This window comes from Notamacropus eugenii, chromosome 1 (assembly GCF_028372415.1).
Source record: "Notamacropus eugenii isolate mMacEug1 chromosome 1, mMacEug1.pri_v2, whole genome shotgun sequence".
Classification (NCBI taxonomy): domain Eukaryota; kingdom Metazoa; phylum Chordata; class Mammalia; order Diprotodontia; family Macropodidae; genus Notamacropus; species Notamacropus eugenii.
Window position 1 is genome coordinate 43802308 of NC_092872.1, and position 13384 is coordinate 43815691.

At 36.7% G+C, this 13384-nt stretch overlaps 1 long non-coding RNA gene across 1 annotated transcript in view; it reads left to right on the forward strand.

The window, feature by feature from the left end:
- Positions 1-3899: 3899 nt before the first annotated feature.
- Positions 3900-13384, forward strand: part of LOC140522644 (uncharacterized) — a 66838-nt gene continuing 57353 nt past the window's right edge. The window contains exons 1-3 of the long non-coding RNA XR_011973360.1: positions 3900-4174; positions 4820-4887; positions 6746-6825. This is a non-coding gene — a long non-coding RNA (uncharacterized lncRNA). The remainder of the gene's footprint in view (positions 4175-4819; positions 4888-6745; positions 6826-13384) is intronic.

Below are 13384 nucleotides of genomic sequence, written 5' to 3' on the forward strand. Positions count from 1 at the left end.
TACAGGACATTGGAAGTTTGGCTTTGGTTCCAGACAGGAGGGGAGAACAGAAGATCTGGGGCAAGAGGTAGTATCCCCCATACCCCAGGACTAGGGGTGATTATGAAAATTAAGCTACTACCACAAAAAATGCTTAAGCAAAGGAGAAATAATCCAACCATTGAAAGTTATTACGGGAATAGAGAAGACCAGGGCTCATCTTTAGAGGAGGACATTGAAGTAAAGAAACCCCCTTCTCCCCAAAGAGTAAAGTCAAATGGTCACCTGCCCAAAAAGAATTCATAGAAGATCTTTAAAAAGACTTTAGAAATCAAATGACAGAGATGGAGGAAAAACTAAAAAAAAAAAAGAAGAATCAAGGAAAGTCAACCAATTAGAAAAGGAGATCCAGAATCTTAAGGAAGAAAATGACAACTGGAAAATTAGAATTGGGTAAAGCTAAATCTGTGAAATTATAAGAGATTAAGAAATAATTAAACAGAATATGAGTAATGAAAAAATAGAAGAGAAAGTGAACATTTTATAAGACAAACAACAGATGTGGGGAATAGATCAAGAAGAGAAAACATAAAAATAATCAAACTGAAAGCTGTGATCACAAAAAGAAACTTGATACAATAATATAAGAAATAATGAAAGAAAATTATCCTGAAGCATTAGAACAAAGGGGAAGGGAGTAGAAATAGAAAAAAATTCACTGATTACCAGTTAAAAGAGATCCTATGAGGAAAACTCATAGGAATATTATAGTCAAATTCTGAAACCCTCAGCTCAAGAATAAATATTAAAAGCAACAAAAATAAAACAATTTAAACATGATGGTGCCACAATTAGAATCACATAAGATCTAGCAGCAAAGACATTAAAAGACCACAGGTCTTGAAACACTATATATTGAAGACAAAAGAATTGGGACTCTGGCTGAAGATATTGTACCCAGTAAAGTTAAGCATAATCTTGAATGAAAAGAATGGACATTTGATCAACTGTCAGATTTTCAAGACTTTGTTGAAAAAAAAAACTGAATTTGAGAAGGATATTGATAAAATGGATACTCATCCAAAGGAGGGGAATGAAAATGGTGAAAGGCCTTGAGGCCTTTCAAGGAACTGAGTATGGTTAGCCTGGAAATGAGAGGACTCAGGAAAGACATGATAACTTCAAGTATCTGAAAGACTGTCTTAAAGAAGAGGGACTAGACTTCTTCAATATATAAATAAAAGTTGAAAATCTAAGATTGTTACCATTAAAAAACAATGTACAGACAATTCAAGCTTTCCAAAAGGTGAATGGGCTGCGTGGAGAAGTGACAAGTTTCACCTTTTTAGAAATCTACAAGCAGAGAATGAATGATCATTTGCCAGGTATGTCATGGTGGAGATTGCTTTCATGAATGGATTGACTAACTGGTTGCTGATGACCATTTCAAATCTCAGATTTCATGATTGTGTGAAAAGGAAATTAATTTTCATTTGTTAAGAGCCTTAAGAGAAAAAAAAACCTTAAAATTCGCCTTCTGTACATTGAAAATCATAAGGGAAACAGTCAACTAGGAGAAAAAATGTCTGCAGCAAGTTTCTCTCATAAAGGTCTCATTTCCAAGGTAAACTAGAAACTGATTCAAGTTTATAAGAATAAGAGCTATTTTCCAATTGATAAATAGTTAAAGGATATGAACAGGCAGTTGTCAAAGGAAAAAAATTGAAGCTATCAAAACCTTCAAATCACTAATAAGTAGTGGAATTCAAATGAAAACAACTCTGATACATTGTCTTATATGTATCAGATTGACAAAGATGATAAAAAAAGGAAAGTGATAAATGCTAGAGAGACTATGGGAAAACAGGTAAGTTAATGGAGTAAGAAGTTGATATAACCATTCTGGAAATCAATGTGAAACTATACCTAAAAAGTCATTAAACTGTGGATACCCTTTGACTCAGAGATATTACTACTAGGCCATAATACTAATGGGATCAAAGAATGAGGAAAAGGACACCGATGTATGAAAATATTTATTAGAGTTCTTTTTTCTCATGGAAAAGAACTGGAAACTAAAGGTGTGTCCACAAATTGAAGAATGACTGAACATAGTACGATATATGAATGTAAAGAAATATTACTGTGTTGTAAGAAATGATGAAAAGAATGGTTTCAGAAAATCCTAGAAAGATGCATATGAATTGCTGCAGAGTAAAGTGAGCAAAACTAGGAGAATAATTTATACCATAACATTAAAAAGACAAATTACTGATCAAAGCAATGACCAAGTATGTCTCTAGTGGCACAATGATGATATATAATCCACAGTTCCTGAAAGACAGTTGATAGATTCAAAACGTAGAATTAGGCATATATTTTTTAAGATGGCCAGTGTGGTAATTTTTTTAGCTTGATTATGTATATTTGTAACAAGGATTTTGTTTTTCTTTTTCAATGGGAAGGAGGGAAAAATGCTTGTTAATTGAAAAAAAATTGAAATAAAAAAATCCATGGAAACAGTTGTGTAAAGAAACACAATTCACGACTTTGCTAATACCATGATTATTTATTGGAATTCAGTGTATCACTTAGATGCTTATATGTAATTCTTTGCCATGCTTTGTGCTTGTCCTAATCAATCAACAAGCGTTTATCAAATGCCTCCTAGCTCATTTGCATGACACTGGTCTTACGCTGCTTCTTGCCTGTGCTCCAACGAATGCCAACCATTTTTTCAGAACCTTGACATAATAGCAATTGCACTGAAAAATGATAACTGATAGCACTCTGTAGTCTTGTAGTCCACAGTTTATAAAATGCTAGAGCTTCATGGGTCTCTAAAAAAAAGTCCTTATTTTTCCTCCAGGACCAATATGGAAAGGGATTGCTTTGGTTTGATGTGAGGTGAATCCTGGTACATGAGACTCCAATGTCGTAAGGAGATGCTCTCCCTTCAAAGTGCAGAGTAGAAGCCTCAGTGCTTCAGGGTCAGGACTATAGAAGTTCCTAAGATGTCTGGGGCTGGTTCTGCCTTAAGTGACCTAGGCCCCTCCCACCCAGACTACTATGACCACCAAAATTATTTCTGTCATTTGATATCACAAGAATCCTGCATAGCACCAGGAGTCAAGAGATAAGGATTCTCTTCCTGGCTTAACCTTTTACTCCCAGTGTAACCTCTGGCTGATTGATTTCTCTTCTGCTGGTTTTTCTTCTGGGCCTCACTTTAGCTACCTGTAGAATGAGAACGTTTTCCTATAGGGATCAAAGGCCAATGAATTTAGAGCTGGAAGGACATTTTTGTTGTTGTTCAGTCATTTCCAACTCTTTGTGACCTCATTTGGGGTTTTCTTGGAAAAGATACTGGAGTGGTTTTTCATTTCCAACTCCAGGCAGGACTTTAAAGGGCAGCTAATCCAATCCCCTTACTTTACAGTGGAGGCAAATGAGGACCATTAAGGTTAAGTGATTTGCCCATGGTCACATAGGGTAGTATATAGTGAAACCAGGTTTGCAACTCAAGTCCTCTAACTCCAAACTTAGCATAATTTCCACTGAATCATGTTGGTTCCAGCTCTGACATTCTAGATCTTGGAATTCTTTCAATTGCAAGATTGTTTGTTCTAAGCCCCTTTCTTGTTCTGATGTAATATGTACTAAGATTCCTTCTAGAACATTCATTCCAGTAGAATGTACCTTAAAGGTAGGGAATATTTTCATATTTGTCTTTGTATTTCCAGGGAGTGACACAGTGTTTGCTGCATAGTGAATGCTTAATACATGCTTCTTAGGTTGACTTTCATTCTGTCAGCTATGTTTGCAGGTTTCTTCTAGCTCTAAGATTATCTATTTCCTATAAGAAGGGAGAAGAAGAGAGAAAAGAGTTGAGAGCTTCAGTGGGGAAAGTGGCTGGTTATAAGGTACTGAATGTTGGCCTTGAGCTAACAATGACTTTCTCATTAGCATATATGATTATAAATAATCATGCCTCATCACAATGAATGAGTGATTAGCTCTTTGCCAAAGTCAAGTACTTTGCTCACCTCTCAGGGAACTACCTCTGCCACAGAGATCTGTATCCACTCTCACCTGCGTGCTGCCTATCCAGCCAGCTGTCTTTAGTGATCACCCCCTACATGAACAGATTCTGTGGCAATGGGTTCTCAAAAGGGTGAGAGAGGAGTAAAGGCAGGTAGGGCTGCTCAGTGTCAAGGTTTTTTCTTATTATCTTTTGCCATTTCCCCCTCCTTCTTTTCTAGTTCCTCTAGATGTCCACAAGATATCTTAGGAATGTCCCTTTCTCTCCACTCAAGTGACTACCAACATAGTGCCTTTATCACTTACCACCTAGGTTATTACATGATGCCAGTAGGTAGGTGTGTAATCAACTAATCAAACAATAGGAAGGCTGCTTGGATTCCTATTCTCCATACAATTTCCAGACTGGACTCTGTCATAGTTATACTGATCCTTACCCTCTCTCAATATTCTTGCTAATGTGTAAGTCTTCATCTCCACCCTTCTTTACCAGTTGTTGGTTCTTCAAGGTAGTCATAACCCGGTTGCTACTTGGGCACTAATACACACACACATACACACACACACAGGGAGTTTGTGCTCAAAATTTCTTCTTACTGATGAGGGGTGCAAAAATAAAAGTTTGTAGAATGCTGGCCTAGATTATTACAAAAGGCTCCCAATTTATCTTCCTGCCTAGTCTTTTTCCTCTCCAAACCATTGTCTATGGGGCTGCTAAAGCATATTTTTATTCTATACTGTCCTATATGCTGACCATATTACTTCTTAAAAAGCTACAATGGCTCTCTTTTGATTCTAGGACCATCTACGAGAAGCAACATCTTAACTACTCTCCCCATAAAAGTTGGATTTCTTTTTCCTTAAAAGGTATTGAGATATTTGTTGGGAATTGATTGGCTCAGGGGGCTTAGACTGCTTACATCAGTTTCACATCATCTGAATACATAGCAGCCATGAGAATATAGGAAAGTTTTTGGCGGTATGGCTATTTGATCATGTTGGGTAAGGCAGGAAGGGGAGTTTTGCTGGGCTGAATTATCCCAAGGTATCCTTAATGCTTATCCTTGTTGAATATCCTTCTCTGGCTCTATGGCTAAGTAAATCTCCACTTGTTAACTGTCATAATAACCTTTGAGTGTATCATTTTGTTCTAATTTCAAACCTAAACTACCAAGGGCCTGGTCTGAGTCAAACTCATCCCAGAAAGGAGGTGGAGGAGGGGGAAGACAACAGCAACCCCATATGCCTCTGTTTGAGACTTTAAACCTTTCACACAATCTGCCTCCAACCCAGTTATTCCACCCCACTCCCATGACGGTCTTTTCGTCTCTTAGAATCTCTAGTTGCCTTAAAAGTTTAGCTGAAACTTACCTCCTAAAGGAGGCCTTTCCTGATGCCTTTTTAATGCCCTCTCAAATTACTTTGTGTGTGTGTGTACATACACTTACATACATGTATATATACATATATGTATACTACACACATATTTGCATATGTATGTATATATATACATAATTTTTTAAAAAACCTATTCATCTTTATACCTCTGGGTCCCCCCTCCCTCCTTATTATACCAGTTTCTTGTGAGTTCAAGAACAGTGTCAATTTTGTTTTAGGATCCCTAGTGACTAGAACCTAGTAGGCATTCAATTAACTCCTGTTGATTGACTGCTGGGTAATTTGCCCTGTACTATTCTTTCAACCTTTTGCTCATCTCCTGGACTTGATTTCTCTCACATGGACTTTGGCCCTTCTGTCGTGCTAATTCCAATCATAACTGTGTCAGCTTGCTTTTCTTTCCTGGCCCATGCCAGTATTTGAGTGTTGAGGGTGTGAAGGCCATGCCATTTGGTATGTACTAGAACTGCCTGGTCCTTCTTGCTAAGCAGACCCTGCTGATCAGCTGGTCTCCATGGAAACAGAGTCCGCCCACGTGGCCGTAGCAGATAGTGATGAGTGCCCTAGAGGTGGGTGGGTGATAGAAATGTTATCTATTAGCAGACCCTAGGGACAGTATGCTTGTCATCCACCTCGGGGGGCAGGGGGGCAGGGGGGGGGAGGACTATTGTCAAGCTCTAAATATAGACCCTACCCTTAGAATCAAACCTCTTTGGAAAGAAAACAAAAAACAGTAAGTAAACAAAAAAAATCCCACAATGCCACATTCTTACACAACTGAAAAAATATGTACTTTGGTGAATCTGTGATATCAATGTGAATATTCCTTTCACTGATAGTGATAACTTCCTGTTCTATATAATTCTTCCCCCTTGTCTTTCTATTAGGGAAGTTGAAGTATACAGAAGGCCATCATGAAAGAAAATACCTTGACATGGAGCAAGGCTCAATTGTACTCATTTCTCTTTTAGCATGTGGGGAGCCAATTGTCAGGAGAAATAATTTCAAGCAGTGGAGGGAATACTAATATCTATCAGAGAGACCTGGGTTCAAATCCTGTTTATGACGGATACTGGCTGTGTAACCCTGGACAAGTCACTTAATTGATGTTCCTGGCCACTCTCTAAGACCCTAAGTATAATAAAAGGTGTTGATTGGCATTAGTAGAATTTCCTTTTGGGAAGTTTCCTTATACCAATTAAAACATATGTCTTCCTTTCCCCCTTCCTCCAATATATGAGGAATCTTCAGTTAATCTTCCAGAGTGGATGTAGCTGATGATCCAGAGGTCTACCTCTGATTTTCTTAATATTATTTTGTATTTCAGGAGTGGGACCTGGGATTTCAATGAAATAGAGAACTTTACCAATGAAGAGAACACCCTCTACCAATAGAGATTCAGTACTGGTAGGGAAGCTAATTATACTTTTAAAGAGTTGCCTAGGTCATTGAGAAAGTAACTGACTTCTCCTCGGTTAGAGTCCCATAAGAGCTTCTGGACACCAGTAGTAAAGTTAGACTGCCCCCTGAAAATTACTGTCTCTTTAAAAAGGATGAATTTTAATTTTATCAACAGTGGCATCCAAAAATAAATAGGTGAAACCCCCAAAGAAATTGTACATGCAAAATCACAGATAAAAACAAAACAGAATGCCTAAAAGGAAAAACTCAAACTAATTATGCAAAACAATTTTTAAAATGTAGCTTCTTTTTATAATTCAGGTACATCTACCTTTTTCAATCTTGGTTTCAAGTCATACAAGAGGAGTTTCTAAAAGTTTCCTTTTTTCTTCATCCAGTTAGAAAATTAGGGACTTATGAAATTAGCTTGAGTCTGGGGTGTTTAGATGTCCAGAGGACCACCAAAATACAGGCAAAGAACTGCACTGAAATCATAAAATCATTGATTAGAACAGACATTGATAGTAAAGCAACAGAAAATAAACTTTGTCACATCATGGATTGAATAGTTTCATTCTCTTCTCTAGCTCTTTTTCTTCCTCTTCCTTATTCCCCCTCCCCCAGTAGTTCAGAACTCAAGATTCAGTAAAAGCTGTGACTTTGATGAGGAAGACACTACTCCTACAGGAGAACTGAGGCTCAGGACCTCAGTGAAAAGACTCAATCTGTCTAACCAACCACTTGCTTCTCTTGGCCACTGCTGCCTCCTAAAGTTTCCAGCCTGACTTACCTCAAGCATTAATTACACTTCTAGTCATAGGCAACATTAGAACTTTTCCACAGCCAAGAATATCTCATTTTCTTGGTCCAGCGATGATTTTCCATGTAGACTTCAACAACAAAAACTTGCTAATGTACTCAAGGAACTTGAGGAGGTAGTATGGAGAAATCTCTAGATGAGTCCTCTTCATTTATTCCAACATTTCTTGGAAAGAAAAAAAAAAATATTACCCTCCATTGTTCAACTCCAATCTTTAACATGGTAGTGAACTCCATTCTCCATTGTTTTCCCACAAATATGTTCATTTGAATCCCCAGGTGCAGAGTGGGAGGCATCTAGCCTCATGGGAAATTTAGTTCTTGCTTTTCTCCAAAGATTGTTCATGATGCAGACATGACAGGAAATCTGGTCCTTTCCAGTCTAAAGGTCTCTCATGTTACATACTATATGCCAATTATTTAAACAAATGAAACAGCGATCTTTATTTCAACAAAGGTCATTCCAGTGTATATTTACCATGAGTTTTGCTGTTGTCTTCATTTGCATAACTGGAGTATTTATTATTCTTTTTAATTTTTGCATTCTTTTGTGTTATTTGATATTGCTTCCTATATTTCTTTACATTTTTCATATTCACCATTTCTTTAAGTAAAATGACATTTCATTATAATCACATAGCATGCTGTATTGAACCATTCCTCACTTTGAGGGCACATGATTTCTGCCTTTTTGCTTTTACAAATAGTGCTGAGATGAATGTTGATGTAGATTTCCTTCTCCTTGTCAATAACCTCCTAAGAATATGGACCTAGAAGTGGAATTACTGAATCAAAGGGTATCATTTTAGTTTTTTATCATAAAATTATAAATTACTTTCCAAAAATTGTCATACCCATTCACAACTCCATTAGCAGTGAATTGATATGCCTATTCTCCCACAGTCACACCAACATTTGATTTTTCATTTATTATTTTGCCTATTTGATGAGTTTAAGTTTGTACCTCACTGTGTATTAATTTGTAATTTCCTTTATGATTAGTGACTGACACTTTTAAAAATGAGCATTAGAGGTTTTCATTTCTTCTTTCAAAAATGCTTATTTTGAGGTATTCATTATTTATTAAGCACTTACTGTGTGCCAGGCACTATGCTATGTGCTAAGAGTACACAGAAAAGAAAAACAAACTAAACCAAACAGAATGTCAGCCTTTGAGGAACTCACCTTCTAATGAGGGGAAAAAAAAACATTCCAATGACCATATATATTAGAGCTATCAATTCTAATTGGAATTTAATCTCATAGATCTTGGAGGTATGAAGGCATTAAAACCTCCTTGAGGAATGTAGGAATTGAGCACTGTCTTGACATAAGATGGGAAAATTAAGAGTCACAAATAAGGATGGAGACCATTCTAGATGTGGGAGACATCCAGTGAAAGTTAAATTTGGGAGAGTGGAGATGGGAGAGGAACAGCAAGTACACCGGTGTAACTGCATCATAGGGTTCACTTTGGGGAATAAAGTATAAGAAACTAGAAAAGTAGAAAGAGGCCAGCTGGTGAATGAACTTCATATGATAAACATAGGACTTAGTATTTGATGAAATAGTAAGTAATAGAGATAATGACTTTCTTCCTTTTGAGCGGAGAGGTGACATGGTCAGACATGCACTTCAGGAAAATCACTTTGGCGGTAGAGGAGAAGGGTGCAGCCATGAAGCTCAGAGATTAAGACTTGGAATTGAGATGACCTGAGTTCAAATTTGGCCTCAGACACTTACTAGTTGTGTGACTCTGGGCAAGTCAATTAAACTTGATTTGCTTATTTCATCATTTATGAAAATGAAGGTAATAATAGTACCTGCCTCCCAGAGTTTTTGAGGATAAAATGAGATAATATTTGTAAAATGTTTAACACTGCATTTAGGAAGCACTATATAAATGTTATTATTGTTATTGTCCTGACTGTTGAAAGAGGAATGAATTGGAGTGGGTAGAGACTAGGGTCAGAGAAGCCAGGGAGAAGCCTATTTTAATTGTCAAGGTGAAAGCTTTTGGAGGGCTGAAGTAGGGTACTGGAAGTGTTAGTTGAGAGAAGGGGATGTATAACAGAGAAAATATGATGGTTAGAACAACGAGATTTGACAATAGATTGGCTATATGAGATGAGTGTTAGCAAGAAGTTGAAGATGGCATTGATACTCTGATCCCAGTTCACTGGGAAGATAGTAGTGCCCTTGACAATAATAGAAGAGAGGAGAGTTTAGAGGGAAACTAAAGAGTTCTGTTTTAGACATGTCAAGTTTGAGATATCTCTGGGACATCCAGTTTGATGCCCAATAAGTAGATGGTGATGGGACAGTGCAGATTAGGAAAGAGAATAGGGCTGCATATGCAGATTCAATAATCATTTGTCTAGAGAGTTGATAATTAAATCCATGGGAGATGATGAGATCTTTATTACATGTAATTTTCATTGCATCATGATCTAAAAAGGATGCATTTACAATTTCTGCCTTTCTACATTGGATTGTGAGGGATTTTATACCCTAATACATGGTCAGATTTTGTGTAGATTCCATGTACCTCTGAGAAAAACTTCTTAAAGAGGCCTATTCAATGAATGGGCATTATCTCCCTGTAAGTGGATACCTGAAAAAGCCTTAGCCTAAAATAGCCAAGGTTTCCCATTGCATCCTGGGCTGTCTACAGTCATTCTGATGAATATCTAGTCACTGAATCCAGATGGCTAGGGAGGAGTAAGTGAGGCTGGTGACTTTGCACAGCCCGCCCTCATTCAAAACAAAGTCAAGTGCAAGTCATGTCATCATTTCTCTGATGTCATGGTCTTCTTCAAAAATGAAGGATGAACACAATATTCCTTTCTATACCTATTCAATTTTATTCAGAGGTCTACCATATCAAACTTTTCTAAAATTCTATTCACCTCCTTAATTTCTTTCTTGCTTATTTTGTGGTTAGATATATCTAGTTCTGAGAGGGGGAGTTGGGGTCCCCTACTAGTAGAATTTCTATTTCTTCCTGTAACTCCCCTACCTTCTCCTCTAAGAATCTGGATGCTAAACCACTTGGTGGATATATGTTTAGTAATGATATCAGTTCATTGTCTATAGTACTTTTTAATAAGATGCTGTTTGCTTCTTCATCTCTTTTAATTAGATCTATTTTTGCTTTTGCTTTCTTCTAGATCAGGATTGTTACCCCTGCTTTTTTTAACTTCAGTTGAAGCATGATATATTCTACTCCAGCCTTTTACCTTTATTATGGCACAGAGAGGTTTAATGACTTTCCCAGAGTCACACAGCTATTAAATATCAGAAGCTACATCTGAACTTAAGTCTTTTTGACTCCAAGTCCAGTACTTCATTTACTCTGCAACCTCCGTGCTTCACTCTTGACTTTAGTAAGGAAACTTTTAATATTTCCCTATTACAAATAATACTGATTTTTAATCTCAGATGAAGGCTTTTTATTCTATTGAGGAAAAGGTGTTTTATTCCTAAGTTTTTATTTAATTTTTTTAATGAGCTTTGCAATTTTGTTGCAGGTTTTGTCTGCATTGATATAATAGATTTTATTGTTTTGTTGTTCAGTCATTTTCAATCATGTCTAAATTTTCCTAACCCCATTTGGGGTTTTCTTGGCATAGATATTGGAGTGGTGTACCATTTCCTTCTCAAGCTCATTTTACAGATGAGAAAACTGAGGCAAACAGGGTTAAGTGACTTGCCCAGGGTCATCCAGCTACTAAGTGTCTGAGGCCAGATTTGAGCTCAGGAAGATGAATTTTCCTGACTCAAGGCCTGATACTCTATACACTGTCAGCTAGCCATATTATTGTTGCCATCATGATATGTTATTAATGTTAAAAACAACATTTTCATTGCTAACATAAATACAATGAATGCATTTTGTTTCTATTATTATAATCTGTATCCCAGAGCTTTTGTTCAGTCATTGCATTAACATTTGAAAGTCTTACTTTCCTATACTTATCATTTTCAGGCTTATCTTTTCTTGGTTTGGATAGCAAATTGATATTTGTTTCATGGAAGAAATTTGATAGAATGCCATATTTCTATATTTTAAACTTTTATATTCATGAAGTATGGGAATTATTTGTTCATTAAATATTTAATGGGGCTTATTTATTAATCTGTTTGGTCAGGGGTGAAGCAAGGATGTTCACTATGATCATTTAACATTGTTCCAGAAATTCTAGCTATATCTTTTTTAGATAGTTCACTAGTGAATTATTTAATTTTGCTTTTTTAAAAAAATTAGGATTATTTAAGATCTGTTTCCTGTTTTTTGAAATCAGTTTGCATATTTATAAGCCCACCCATCCTATTTAAACTTTTAAATTTGATATATAATTGAGTATAGTAGTTTTTAATATTGTCACTAATTTTCATTTGTTGTGATTTTCCTTTCTCGTATCTAAAATATCTCATTCGTAAACTTGTTTTTATCTTTTATTACAATGAAATTATTTATAACTTTGTCAACTTTAATGGGTTTTTTTAAAAAGATCTCTCTATTTTGTTTACTAGATTTGATTGATTTTCTCCAAGTTCTCTTCATTTTCCTTTCAATTTTTATCTTTTTTCTTTTCTCTTATTTTGGACTTATTAACTTTCAATTTTCTAATTGTTTTTTTTTATTTAATTTTTAACATTCATTTTCACAAAATTTTGGGTTACAAATTTTCTCCCCTTTTATCCCCTCCCCCCCCAAACACCAAGCATTCTAATTGCCCCTGTGACCAATCTACTCTTTCTTCTATCATCCCTCTCTGCCCTTGTCTCCATCTTCTCTTTTGTCCTGTAGGGCCAGATAGCTTTCTTTACCCCCTTACCTGTATTTCTTTTTTCTTTTCTTTTCTTTTTTTATTTAACTTTTAACATTCATTTTCACAAAACTTTGCGTTACAAATTTTCTCCCCTTTTATCCCCTCCCCCCCCAAACACCAAGCATTCTAATTGCCCCTGTGACCAATCTGCTCTCTCTTCTATCATCCCTCTCTGCCCTTGTCTCCTTCTTCTCTTTTGTCCTGTAGGGCCAGATAGCTTTCTATACCCCTTTACCTGTATTTCTTATTTCCTAGTGGCAAGAACATTACTCGACAGTCGATCCTAACACTTTGAGTTCCAACTTCTTTACCTCCCTCCCTCTCCACCCCTTCCCTTTGGAAGGCAAGCAATTCAATATAGGCCAAATCTGTGTAGTTTTGCAAATGACTTCCATAACAGTTGTGTTGTATAGGACTAACTATATTTCCCTCCATCCTATCCTGTCCCCCATTACTTCTATTCTCTTTTGATCCTATCCCTCCCCATGAGTGTCGACCTCAAATTGCACTCTCCTCCCCATGCCCTCCCTTCTATCATCCCCCCCCACCCTGCTTGTCCCCTTGTCCCCCACTTTCCTGTATTGTGAGATAGGTTTTCATACCAAAATGAGTGTGCATTTTATTCTTTCCTTTAGTGGAATGTGATGAGAGTAGACTTCATGTTTTTCTCTCACCTCCCCTCTTTATCCCTCCGCTAATGAGTCTTTTGCTTGCCTCTTTTATGGGAGATAATTTGCCCAATTCCATTTCTCCTTTTCTCCTCCCAATATATTTCTCTCTCACTGCTTGATTTCATTTTTTTTTAAGATATGATCCCATCCTCTTCAATTCACTCTGTGTACTCTGTCTCTACGTATGTGTGTGTGTGTGCGTGTGTATGTGTGTACTCCCACCCAGTTCCCAGATACTGA